The following is a 14,538-nucleotide window of genomic DNA, read 5'->3' on the forward strand; positions in this document are numbered from 1 at the left end:
TTGTTCGATTTATGAAATTGTCTACCATTTTTTCTTAAACAACTTACGTTTTTTTGAATTGAAGATAGGCTTAATTGCCACCCCTTTCTTTTGTGATGTAATGTGTTGTAGTCTACGTTTGACTCTTTATTGTTCGATTTATGAAATTGTCTACCATTTTTTCTTAAACAACTTACGTTTTTTTGAATTGAAGATAGGCTTAATTGCCACCCCTTTCTTTTGTGATGTCACATACCTTTTGAGGCATAGATATTTGAAAGTAAGATGTACGATCCACTATCTCCTAGGTCCGAGGATATAGCCTTTTCTACTGCATAAGGGCCCAGAAAATTCTCCACACTATAACAACGGTTTAACTGGAATTTTGCCAATAAGTTATTTTGTGCCATTCAATCTACCAACACATCTAGAGAGAGAAATACTATGCAAGGGCTCAATTCCGAAGTTAGTTTTAAGTCCAACTTTTACCAGGCTTATATGGTGAAGGATTCCTATAAGTGGCACATTCCCAATTCCCTGGAATCCCCAACAGGGAAAAAAAACAAAAGAAGGTTATTAAAGAAAAGAAAAATAAAATTGGCAAAATGAATTACTTACTAATGTTTGTTTTAGTGGCAAACTTTATGTTTTAAGCGTCTGTCAGCGTTTGTGGGTGGGGTCAAAGGTTCAATCCCATTTCACTGCATTTCTCTTGTTTTCTTTTTGCTTTACAGGCTCTCTGGCAGCTTATGGAATTATGGAGTACATTTGTATTTTTATTTTTCTGTTAGTCATTCTTTGCCTACATGAGTTTATTTTTCTGTTAATCATTCTTTGCCTACATGAGTTTATTTTTCTGTTAATCATTCTTTGCCTACATGAGTTACACTTCTATTGATTTTGTTTGTGAATTTTATTTGTTAAAAATTACAAAATTCACAGTAATTTCTTTGTGATTGAATTAATTAGGTCAGCGTTTCTTCTAAGCCAAGTTTGCTCTCGGCGTAGGATAAGACCCTCTTCCTTATCATGCGCCGGCGCCATGGCTGGCAAATCAAAAGCTCGGAAGAACGGCAAGAAACCTTCTGGACCAGTCTCGGATTCACAAGCAAAGAAGACGAAATCAATGGATGAGATTCTTGGGGTAAGGGCATTGGAGATTGATTCGGATGATGATGGAACTCAATCAACTGATGATGCGAATACTTTGGTGGATGAGAATGTGGTATTATCACCTCGAACCTCCCTCAATGAACTGAAATCACGATCGGAATCTCACCGTACTTTCTCGTCGTGGCTGTCAGTGATGAATTCAGGAAAACAGAGTCAGGTATCCCCCATTCCCACTTTCAATCCTATCTGCGATGACAAAATTGATGAAACTGATAATGTTGTGAGTATAGAACTAGATGATATTCAGGATGAAGTAGATTACTGGAATTCTGCTGTAATTTGTGCTGTCTTGGGTGCAAATCCACCTCTCTCTGTATTTGAGGGTTTCTGCAGGAGAATCTGGAAAGATTTAGGGGTGGATAAGGTTGTGCTGATTGAACATGGTGTGTTTCTGGTTAGGTTACTCACTATGGAGAATCGGGACAAAATCTTAGCTGCTATTAAGCCCTCTTTTGACAAAAAACCAGTAATCTGTAAACCTTGGCATAAAGATATTGTGGATTTCAAGGATGAAGTCAAGGTGGTATATATTTGGGTGCATCTGAAACATCTTGACCTAAAATTTTGGGGGAACAGGAGCTTGGGTAAGATAGTTAGTTCTATTGGGGACTTCATTCAAGCTGATAAAGCAACAATCAATAGGGACAAATTGCAGTTTGCTAGAGTTCAGATTGAGGTTGCTTTATCTCAGAACTTACCTGAGTGTGTTAAGTTTCATGATGAACATGGTACTCTGAGAACAATCAATGTGGGTTATGAATGGAAACCTGTTGTTTGTGAACACTGTAAACTCCTGGGTCATCTTGCTAGTGACTGTAGGAAGAAAAAAGGTAAGAAAACTTGGGTGGCTAAGCCAGTCCAAACAGTCCAAAACCAACCTGTTGCCAACATGGTTGTTAGCACTAGTGAGAGTGATGGGTTTGTAACAGCCAGCAAAAATGCTCATGTAAGGCAAGAGAGGCATAGTCCAGTGATTGTTGCTAACTTTTTTCAGATTTTCCAGGGCATTGGATGCCAAATTGGTGATGACAGTTCAGGTGATACATTGGTGTTAGATGATGGAGGTGGAATCCCTCCTGATTCTAATGGATAGAATGGTATTCTGGAATGTCAGGGGGGTGAATAGGGGCACCAAACAAAAAGATGTAAAAACCTTTTTGAACTCCAATAGGTGCAGCCTTGTTTGTCTCCTTGGAACAAAGGTCAAAGCTTACAATCTGGGGGCTTTGTACCTTAATTTGTTTGCTGGTTGGTCTCTCACCTCCAATAACATGTGTCACCCTGGTGGTAGGATTATTCTTGCTTGGAATCCATCTGAATTCCAGGTGAACCCCTATTTCAGTTCCAGTCAGCTAATTCAGTGTGCCATTAAACCAAAAAATGGCAGTCAGTTTGAATGTTCCTTTATATTGCTCATAATTCTCAACAAGATAGAGTTGCTCTTTGGAAAGATCTTTGCTCTATTGCTGGTTCAGTTAATGATGCTTGGATCTTGATGGGTGACTTTAACTGTGTTCTCAACACAGATGAGAGAGTGGGTAGTGCAGTTAGATTACATGAAATTCAGGATTTTCAGTCCTGTGTTAATACTTGTGGTTTGGTGGATGCTAAACTAAATGGTAATTTTTTCACCTGGAATAATAAACAACAAGGCAGTAGGAGAGTGTTCTCTAAACTGGATAGAGTTTTGATAAATCAGGCTTGGCTCACTCAATATCCAAATACTGAGGTTTGTTTTAAAAATGAGGGTTACTTTGACCATTGCCCTGGCATTGTTTCTGTTTACCCTCATTTGGCAGCAGGGAAAAAGCCCTTCAAGTTCTTTCCCATGTGGCAAGAAGCTCCTCAATACAAAGACATTGTGATGACTGCTTGGAATATGTCTGTCACTGGCACACCCATGTATCAGGTGGTTCAGAAACTGAAAAATGTAAAAATTGCTTTGAAAAAGTTGAATAAGGAGGGGTTTGGTGATATTGAGGCTATGGAAACTAAAATAGCTCATGCACTGCAGGAGCTGCAAGATGAATTACACAAAAACCCTGCTGATGTTGAGATGGCTAATAAAGAAAAACAAGCTCAACAGGAGTATTTGGCTGCTCATAAAGCTTTGCTGAGTTTTCTTGCTCACAAGGCCAAGTCAGTGTGGATAAAGGAGGGTGATGAGAACACTGCTGTGTTTCATAGGTCTATTAGACAAAGACAAGTGCAGAATACAATTCTTTCTATTAAAGACATGCATGGTAACTAGACTTCTGCTCCTGGTCAAGTTCCTGATGTATTTTTAGAATATTATAAATGGATTTTGGGCACACAAGGGGATGCTAGAACCTCAGTTAAACAAACAGTGGTGAGCAAAGGGCCATTGGTGTCTGATGAGATGGCTAGTTTGCTCAATCATACCTTCACGAAGGATGAAATTAAAGCAGCAATGTGGGATATTGATGGTGTGAAGGCTCCTGGTCCTGATGGGTTTGGGAGTGCTTTCTTTAAAGGTATGTGGGGGGAAATTGGTGATGATGTAAGCAAGGCTATTCTGGATTTTCTGAACACAGGGAAGTTACTGAAGGAGATTAACTCTACAAGTGTTACCCTCATCCCTAAAGGGAAATGTCCAGAGAGTGTTCAAGAGTTTAGACCTATTTCTTGCTGCAATACTTTGTACAAATGCATCTCTAAAGTGTTATGCAATAGGTTGAGAAATGTTTTGCCTAATCTGATCTCTCAAAACCAAGGTGCTTTTGTGCATAGCAGATTTATTGCACATAACATCATGGTTTGCCAAGATTTAGTGAAAGGGTATGAAAGGAGAGTCAACTCTGCAGGGTGTTTGATTAAGCTTGATCTTCAGAAGGCCTATGACTCTGTTGAATGGGATTTCAGTGAAGAAATGATGGTGGCCCTTAAATTTCCTGTTCAGTTCACTCAATTGGTGATGCAGTGTGTGAGGTCTCCTAAATTCTCTCTATCCATTAATGGCTCTTTGCATGGCTTCTTTGAAGGGAAAAGAGGGCTCAGGCAGGGTGATCCTCTTTCTCCCTTACTTTTTGTTATGTGTATTGAATATCTATCCAGAATTCTGGTGTTGGTTGGTGAGAAGAAGGAGTTCAAATTTCATCCCAGATGTACTGAGATCAAATTGAATCACCTGTGTTTTGCAGATGATATCATTCTGTGTTGCAAGGGGGATTTTAACTCAGTACATATGCTGATGCAAGGCTTTCAGCTGTTTTCTCTCTCCACTGGTTTAAAAGCAAGCCCTTCTAAAACTTCAGTATATGGTTCTGGTGTGAGTGATTCCACAATGCAGAGAATTCTGGACATGACTGGATTTGCTAAGGGTTCTTTTCCTTTTAGATACCTAGGCATTCCAATCTGTTCAAAGAAGATTTATATTGCTGATTGTGAAAAAATTGTGGAAAAAATGTGTATCAAAATAAAAGCATGGAGTTCTAAAAATCTGTCTTTTGCTGGCAGGCTAACCTTGGTGCAATCTGTTTTGATGACTATTCAAACATATTGGGCTCAGATTATGATTCTTCCCAAGAGTATCTTCAAATCTGTTAATAGCATTTGTAGATGTTTTCTTTGGAAGGGTGCTGCTGATTCTAGTAGCCCTGGTAAGGTAGCTTGGAAACAGCTATGCAGACCAAAGAATGAAGGTGGGTTGGGGCTTGTTAACTTAAAACTTTGGAACTTAGCTGCTATGGGAAAACATGTGTGGATGATTGCTACTCAGAAGGATAATATCTGGGTTAGGTGGATTCTCTCTGTATACATCAAAGGGGAGTAGTGGTGGGATTATTCCTCCAAGAACACAGATAGCTGGTACTGGAAATCTATCTGTTATGTTAGAGATTTGATGAAAGCTCATCTGTCTGAGGCTCAGTTATGTTCTATTCAGAAATACTCAATCAAAAAAGCATATGGTAAGTTGATTCTTCCTGCTGCTGCAAAAGTTTACTGGGCTAGTGCTGTGTGGTGTCGTTTAGGCCAAGCTAAACATAGATTCATCACCTGGCTAGCTGTTTTAGAAAGATTGAACACTAAAGACAGATTAAGACAGTTTGGGCTGTCTATGGATGATTTATGCCTTCTGTGCATGTGGTGCTGCTACTGAGAACCATAACCATCTGTTCTTTGGCTGTCACTTTAGCTATCAGTGTTGGTCTCATATTGCCAGTTTTCTGCACATTAGTCTCACTAATTGCAGTTTGCCTCAGTTGATCAGATGGATTCACAGGAGGAACATCTCAAAGTTCAGAAAAGGGGTGTATTATACCTTTGTCTGGTGTACTGTCTACCATATATGGAAAGAAAGGAACAATTCTTTGTGGAACAATCAGATTAGCTGCATTGATAAAGTGTGTAGCATGATTAATAGTAGTGCAGGTAATAGGTTACATTCTGTGTTGCCTAAAGCTCTTAGCACTAAGGATAGTAGTTGGTTCTGCACCCTTGTTGAAGGGTAGTTCTGCTTGGCTTATTGCCTGTTCTCTTGTTTAAGTGGAGCGTTGTTCCACTTGTTACTAATCTGTAATTGTTGTGCATAATATATACAAATACTTGCTTACCAAAAAAAAAACAAATTACAAAATTCTAGGTCGGCTAATAATTACAGATAAAATAAGATACTTCGTATTTAAATTTTGTTGATTCTTGATTAACCAATTTTAACATAGTATATAAAAGGCTTGTTGTAAATCTTTCTTGGTAATAAAACTTTACTTTTACCAAAAACAAAAACATACGTAGTAGTATATAAAGGTATTATGGTCTATGGCTCTGTAGGATATTATTACTTTGGATATGGTTATTTCGTAACCTGTATATAAAATGTACAACGAATAACTTTCAAAATTATACATAAAAAGCGTATCATTAACTATCTAACGGTACAATACACTAAAGTGTTTTAACATAATAATTATTTAATCCAAAAAATAGACCATAACACAAAAAGATTAATATTTTGTCTTACAACCCTAGACATCGTTATCGAAGAGTTGAGTACTTCCATGATTAATACAATGATGGATGAATTTCCGATTAATTATACACAATTTGGCGCCAAAATTTTGATCTAAATTAAATTTGCCCCGAAAAAGTCTTGGTTACGAGTTTAAATTGTAATGTATTCGTTATTAATTCCGCACCCCCATCTCAAAATTCCTAGATCCGCCATTAAATGTACCTAATTTGGTTGTAATCCATCTTGGAGCATCTTCTCATTTGCATACCAAAAAACAGCTGCTTCAGTTGCCCCATGATTTGTGTATACGAAAATCATAAATTTCCAACAGGCAAATCTCTCCACTTTGTGATATTAAACAACTTTTTAGCATATTACTAGATTAGGTCCCGTGCACGCACGTATCACCACAAGAAATTGTACTATTAACGACGGAAAATCCCGTCGCGAAAGGCCAATAATCGTTGATTAACGACAGGATTTCCTGTCGCGAACCCGTCATAAAAGGGGGCTGTCGTTAATAGAAATCCCGTCGTAAATTCGTCGTAAACCCGTCGTAAAAGACATTTGCGACGGTTAATCCCGTCATTGTTTGGTTGTTAGCCCCGTCGCAAAAGGCTTTTACGACGGGATTTTTGACCCGTCGTAATTAGGTTGTCGTTAAAGATACAAATTTTTCTAGTGTATATTCTTAAATTATTTGACCAGTTTTATTAGTATTTGATTGAAATATTTCTCTACCTAAAAATATTGCATCATTAATAAATCTTTAACATACTCATTTAATCATCTACTCCGTAAGTAAATATATTTTCCATTATTATTATAATGATTTGACTAAAATATAACCAAAATTTATATTTAGCAAATTATTACTCCGTATGTGGCATATAATTATTTTTCATAATCAATATTCAAATATTGAGTTTTTCATATATAAACGGTTAATAAAAAAAGTTAGAAAAATAAATAAAATAAAGAAGAGATTCTTTATGAAACATTTTTTGGCGGAAAAATTTTGCACCAAGAAGTGACACATGTCATTCCTAATTTCTGTTTTAGTATATTGTAATAGATACGCATGCACACTTACCATACCTATCTAACTGGGCGTTTGTGACAAAAGTATCAGTGTCAAAGACATAAAAGTGATCATATATACATGCAAATACACGAACCTGAATATAAGTATTTGCAGCAGGCACGTACAATGTGAACATTCTAGCTCCAATAAAACCTGCGCGCAATAATAGGGTGTAGCCGTGTAGGGGCTTTGTAATTAGGAAATATGAAACTTTCTTAGAGGAAGCGAAAAATGGTCAAGTTTTTCATTATAGTCCAATACGTAGTAACATAATACGAAGTATGTATGTTCTTATAACAGTTTTATTCACATCCCATGAACCAATCAATTTTGTAAATCCAATCATCGACACTCCAAAAACTAAACCTACAAACAATAAGATTAATATTTGATGTTCCACTTGCTTCTCATCCTGCGTCAATCGTACACATTTATTATACTTCATATTGATCTCTCGAAATCGATCTACTCTTGCAATTATTTTGTTAGACTTGATCGACTCGGCTCGAGCTTGAATTTAAACGAGGTACTTGCACTGCAAAAAAGTTTACCATTAACGAAGGGAAATCCCGTCGCTAAAGCCCAATATTCGTTGATTAATGACATGTTTCCTGGCGCGAACCCGTCATAAAAAGGGGCCGTCGTTAATGGAAAATCCCGTCGTTAACCCGTCATAAAAGACATTTGCGACGGTTGTTCCCGTCTTTGTTTGGTTGTTAGCCCCGTCGCAAAAGGATTTTACAACGGGATTTTTGACCCGTCATAATTAGGTTGTCGTTAAAGATACAAATTCTTGTAGTGTTGTGAGCAAAGCTCGAACAATGAAAATCTTAAACGAGTCAAGCTCAAATAGGGAAAATGAAAGGTCGGTTTAGCTCGGCTCGGGCTCGGAAATTTCTTATCAATCCTAGCTCGAACAACCAAATACTCGGCTCCGCTCGTTGACATCCCTAGAAAAAAAAAATACGAAGTATTTTAAAAATTGAAATATAATTCTTAAATATACGTGGTCCACACTAAATTTATTATTGAAATATAATTCTTAAATATACCTGGTCCACACTAAATTATTGTGGACCATGCCCAAAAAAAAAAAATTAACAACTTGTTTCTAATTTATTTTGGTGTATTTATTAAGATTATTATGAAAAAAAACATCAAACTGGTAACGTTGATACATCTTGTGCTTGAATAAATTTGGTGTTTAATTTATTATAGTCATTATATGCAATAAAGGTCACTATGTACGTAAAATGGGTGATAGAGAAAACTATTAATTTAGATCTATACTAATATTATTGTGGATTAGGTCCACACAAAAATAATCTAAAATTGAAACATAATACGGCTTTTCGTGGCATTGCGATTGGCTCCACCATCAGTTTCTATCACTGGAATCAAAATAATTTCGAGTGTACGCTCTGAGTTGGAATCATATTCTGCCTGCTATTCACGCAGTAAAGGAATTAAATTACATATTCGATAGAGACTAGAATTCTTTTCGTAGATATATATGGGATATATAGTCGAATCTAACTGCTTTCTATATGAACCATGGATTGTTCAAGAGCATTGGAATCACCAAATAAGCATCAAGGCATGGGCAGGGACGGGTCCAGTGAAAACCTAGACGGATTAATATGGCTTTCTATATTAATTTTACTTGTATTGTTTTCGATTTTTTAAAAAAAAGGAATGAAATTGTTCGGTCCCGTACGTTAAGATGGATTTCTGGCTAGCTCCATCCCTGATATGGAGTGATATTTAGGAAACTTTGTCAACAACTAGGTTTAGTTTAATTACTACTTTTGCGATAACTACAGTTTACTTTTAAACTTGCGATAACTATATTATTTGTGTTTAAAACACTACCGTCCACTTGATGGTTTTCTCATTTTAAAACTAAGAATAATTTTTCATTTCTTAATCGTTTTAAATGATTCAAAACTCATTTTTCTCACTTTTCTATAAGGATTCCATATACACCGTGTTTTTGAAATTGTGTGAAAGATCAAACAAGATACAGATTAATTTTTTTTATTTTCTTGCACTACAAGAATTTGTATCTTTTACGACAACCTTATTACGACGGGTCAAAAATCCCGTCGCAAAAGGCTTTTGCGACGGGGCTAACAACCAAACAATGACGGGAATAACCGTCGTAAATGTCTTTTACGACGGGTTTATAACAGGTTTACGACGGGATTTTCTATTAACGACGGCCCCCTTTTATGACGGGTTCGCGACAGGAAATCCCGTCGTTAATCAACAATTATTGGCCTTTCGCGACGGGATTTCCCGTCGTTAATAGTACAATTTCTTGTAGTGTTGACAATGAATTACAACATTTTGCGAAGGCATTTTGTTAGTAATATTAATTACTGGCCTCATTATATGCTATGCGCCTTTCTAAAAAAAAATACCACGTACTAATTAATTTTTTTAAAGGGAAAAAAATACCCTGGACTAAGTTGGATAATAATTAAGTTGGTTGTTTCGTGAAATTCCAATAAAATAAGTCCAATTGTGAGATGATAACTGTTTTGAGAGAGGCAAGAAGATTCATACGTAATTTATTGAGAAAGAGAGGGAGATAAACAATTATTGCCACTACAAGAAATTGTACTATTAACAACGGGAAATCCCGTCGCTAAAGGTCAATAATTGTTGATTAACGACGGGATTTTCCGTCGCGAACCCGTCATAAAAGGGGGCCGTCGTTAATCCGTCGTAAAAGACATTTGCGACGGTTGTTCCCGTCTTTGTTGGGTTGTTATCCCCGTCGTAAAAGCTTTTTACGACAGAATTTTTACCCGTCGTTATTAGGTTGTCATAAAAGATACAAATTTTTGTAGTGTGCTCAGGCAAAAATTATTAAGGTCAATTCAAGATTCTATGTACCATTGATATTATGATGTTTTTGAAGCCTAACATTGGTTATCACCCTAACATTCGCTTTATCTCCTGTAAGATAACAACTACAACCAATAGGTGCTTTGGCATGCTAATAACCAGTGGATACAAGGTTATGCAAGCAAGGTCATCTCGTCAAACAAGGTGTCGACACAAGAAGATCCTACTATCCTCTCGATTGTCAATGCTTTTTATTTTTGTTGAACTACAAGTGTGTGTTGTATTGGTCTCTAAAAACTCTAATAGTGTTCTAGTTTATTTTGTTGGACTTTCTTTAATTATTGTATATAAGTTAATGCAAATATTTAAAATATTGTGATATGATATGGTTTTGAAGAAAAAAAAATACGGAGCAATTAGTTGCAATCCAGTAGTCTCTAACTTGGTCTTCGGAATCGTAAGTCTCAAACTCTCAACCCGTTCCCAGCTTGACTTCCTTTCTCCTAGATGTGTGGTTAAAATGGATCAGGATGGTCTTGACTTGTTTGCTACCCAGGTACCGGCCCCTGTGTTGTCCAGAACGTTTCGAAAGAGTAGAAGTGTTAGAGATTCAGACAAGGTTCACAACATGGTTGCGAATTCTGGTAACGACTACAAGGAAGAAATCCCCGGCAGCTAATGAGCTAATCTAGCTCATACCTACCGGGAAAATCGATTATATATTGTCCTTTGTTGGCTTACCGAGGAATTAAAAGGACCTGGGGTCTCCGCGAGTTTGGTTGGGTTATAGAGTCGGAGTAGCGAACATCTGAGAACTTCGTGTTGTAAGACGACAAGTTGGTAGCTAAGCTTTTGGGGTGAAGTTGCGCTCACGCGGGTGAAACGGGAAGATGTGGCATTTGGAAGTGTTGATGTTGGTTTTGTTAGTTGGCTTAATAGCTTGGGTTGAATGGATCTTCTTGAGTTATAATCGAGCTAGGGTTCCCTTACCGCTGTTTAAAGGCAGGGAAAAGCTCTTTTTTCTATTCCTAATAACAAAGCTAAGGTCCTGGCCAAAATTGTTTACAATTTTAATACAATGTATCAATATGAAGTAGAATATGAAAAAAGAATCTACATAGACGGTTTTTGAAGAACCTTTTTTCTGGTGTTCTTTCTCTCTCTCAAAAAACCTCTCCCCTTTCTCTAAGAAAGAAAGCCCCCAAACCCTAGACCCATTTGTTCGTCATTGACCTGAGTTCGCTGCTCGATTCGGGTCGTCGGTGAGCATCGTCGGTGTGTTATCTCGGTGGAGAAGTAAAGAGGATCTAAGTTATAATTTCCACCTCCTTTTAGATTGAAGCACTTCTCACTGACTTATACTACCTTCGTTTCAAAAAGAGCTTTACACTTACTATTTGCACGACCTCCGGTGCAATGTTTGACTGTTAATATATCAAATTATGTATGACAAAAATTATAAAAGTTGATATTCATAAAATACATTTCGAGACGAATCTAGCAAGATATCTCATGATAATTTTTGATAGATATAATAGTGATAATTTATGGTCAAAATTTTGATTGTTGGACACATTTATCAAAGCGTAAAGAACTTAATGAAACAGAGGTAGTAGTAGTTTATTTTTACGATTTCTAGTTCGAGTAACGGACTCCCCAACCAATTAGCAAAGCTCGTGAATTTTTTGGGTTCGGAGGTGAATTGACCGGGTCAAGCTCACAACCTAGGCGGCTCTTCCAACCTTGCTTTAATCGTCGCCGGTAAAGGTAATCTTTTAGGGTTAAGATTTCTATTTGGAATTGGAATCGCTGGAATTTTTGGGTTGTATACGCTCTCTTGAGTAGATTTTTCCCCGGGCTTGATGGTAAAGGTAAAGGTTAGTTTAGGGTTTCAACTTTGGGTTAGATTTTTCCACTTGTGTGTATGCCCATACCTCCTCTGCTTTGCCTTGTGTTAGTCTCTAGGTTAGTTTTTAATATGTTTTGGTTTAATACTTTATTTTGGGCAATTTTGTGTTGGTTTGTTCTTGTTTTTGTTAAGTGTTGTCCGTATAAGATAGTTTTTTTTTTTTTTGATAAGCAAGTTAAGGTATTTAAATTGCATCAAAAAACAACACCAATACAGTGCCTGGGAGACAAACCTCCAAGAACACACAAAAAAAGACAACAGGCTTAAACTAAGCCAAACAAACCAAGAAAACTAAGCCTTAATCAAGGCATTAAACCAAGTAATATCCCCAGCACTAGTTTTTTTAGGGATTACAAAATGAATTCTGTTATGAACACATTGCTGTATATTATGTACAACTTTATCTACAGTTCTGACTTGTTGATTCCACAATGCATTGTTCCTTTCCTGCCAGATGAAATACACAGTACACAGAATAGTAGCAGCAATAACACCCCTTCTAAACCTGCTAGTTTTCCTTCTAAGAAACCATTTTATTGCTGCAATCAGATGCTTAGGAGTATGATCAATCTGCAACCATCTAACAACTGCAGTCCAGCATCTAAAACTGTACTGACACTCAAAGAATAGATCAGAATGACTCTCCATCTCATCCCCACACAGAAGGCAAGTGTTGTCAGTGATAACCCCAAATCTCGTCATCCTATCTTTAGTTGTCAGTCTCTCAAGCATAGCAAGCCAAGAGATGAATCTATGTTTAGGATGACTAAGTCTGCTCCAAACAATAGAGGCCCAAGGAGATCTTTGGGCTGCATGACAAAGGGAACAATAGGCCTGTTTTATAGAATAAGAGTGCAAATCCCTCAATTTCTCAACAGTGATATACTCCTTCATTTTCTCTTTTACTTGACAGATAGCCTTCCAATACCAGCTATCTCCAGTTTTGGGAGAATACTCCCACCAGCTCTTATCTTTAATGTATACTGAGTGAACCCATCTGACCCAAACATTATCTTTTTTTGTGGTTATCATCCACACTGTTTCCCCATGGCTGCAACATTCCACAGTTTCAGGTTGATAAGATCAAGGCCTCCCTCTTTCTTTGGTTTGCACATCTCCTTCCAAGCCACTTTGCCTGTTTTTTGAGAATCAGCTGCACCACTCCACAGGAAATTCCTGCAAATCTTGTTAACTGTGTTGTAAACTGTTTTAGGAAGAATCATGATTTGGGACCAGTAAGAGTGTAAACTCATCAGGACAGAATTAACCAGGGTTAGTCTTCCAGCAAAGGAGAGATTTCTTGTGCTCCAAATTTTGATTCTGGCACACATTCTTTCTACTATTTTCTCACAATCAGCAATGCATATCCTTTTAGAGCAAATTGGAATTCCCAGGTATCTGAAAGGAAAACTTCCTTTTGTGAAACCAGTCATGTTTAAAACTCTTTGCACCTCCCCATCATCCATACCAGAGCAGTACACAGAAGTTTTGGCAGGACTAGCTTTCAACCCTGTGGTGTTAGAGAATAACTTAAACCCCTGCATGAAGAGATGCACTGATCTAAACTCCCCTTTACAGCAAAGTATGATGTCATCAGCAAAGCAAAGATGATTCAGCTTAGTGTCTCTACACCTAGGATGATACTTGAAACCATCCTTCTCTCCCACCTGTATTAAGATCCTTGAAAGGTACTCAATACACAGAACAAAAAGCAAGGGAGAAAGGGGATCTCCTTGCCTCAAACCCCTCTTCCCTTCAAAGAAACCATGTAAAGAGCCATTTATATGCAGAGAGTACTTAGGAGTTCTGATGCATCTCATTACAAGGAAGATGAAATGTTCTAGAAAACCTAAACCCACCAGCATCTCTTCCACAAAATCCCACTCAACTGTGTCATAGGATTTTTGAAGATCCAGTTTGATGAGACACCCTGCTTGGCCATTTTTCCTTTCATAACCTTTCACCAAATCTTGGCAAACCATGATGTTGTGAGCTATAAATCTACTATGAACAAAAGCCCCTTGATTCTGAGCAATAAGATCAGGAAGCACTTTCCTAAATCTATTACACAAAACCTTGGAAATACACTTGTACACCACATTGCAACAAGAGATAGGTCTATACTCTTGAACACTCACAGGGTTCTTCCCTTTAGGGATAAGAGTGATGCTTGTTGCATTAATCTCCTTTAACAAGTTACCTGTGTGCAGAAAGTCCAGTATTGCATTGCTAATATCACCCCCAATTACATCCCAAGCACCTTTGAAAAAGGCACTACCAAAGCCATCAGGCCCAGGGGCTTTGTCTCCATCAATATCCCACATAGCACTATTTACTTCATCCATTGTAAAACCAGAAGAGAGCATGGAACTCATGGTTGGAGTCACAGTGGGCCCTTTGTTGATAACAGTTTGCTTGACTGAAGTTCTATTGCAAGAACTACCCAACAGAAACTTATAGTATTCCAGAAATGCATTTGGAACTTGAGCAGGATCAGTTGTCCAAACTCTATTCATATCTTTGATGGAGAAAATAGTATTGTGGATTTGTCTTTGTCTGATAGCCCTA

At 37.5% G+C, this 14,538-nt stretch overlaps 1 long non-coding RNA gene across 1 annotated transcript; it reads left to right on the forward strand.

Annotated features, from left to right (window-relative positions):
* Window positions 1–10,010: 10,010 nt before the first annotated feature.
* Window positions 10,011–11,541, forward strand: LOC130471321 (uncharacterized). Its single transcript, XR_008931971.1, has 2 exons — window positions 10,011–10,518; window positions 10,618–11,541. It is a non-coding gene; the product is annotated as an uncharacterized lncRNA (long non-coding RNA).
* Window positions 11,542–14,538: the final 2,997 nt, after the last annotated feature.

The sequence above is a fragment of the Spinacia oleracea genome, chromosome 4 (assembly GCF_020520425.1).
Source record: "Spinacia oleracea cultivar Varoflay chromosome 4, BTI_SOV_V1, whole genome shotgun sequence".
NCBI classification, from domain to species: domain Eukaryota; kingdom Viridiplantae; phylum Streptophyta; class Magnoliopsida; order Caryophyllales; family Amaranthaceae; genus Spinacia; species Spinacia oleracea.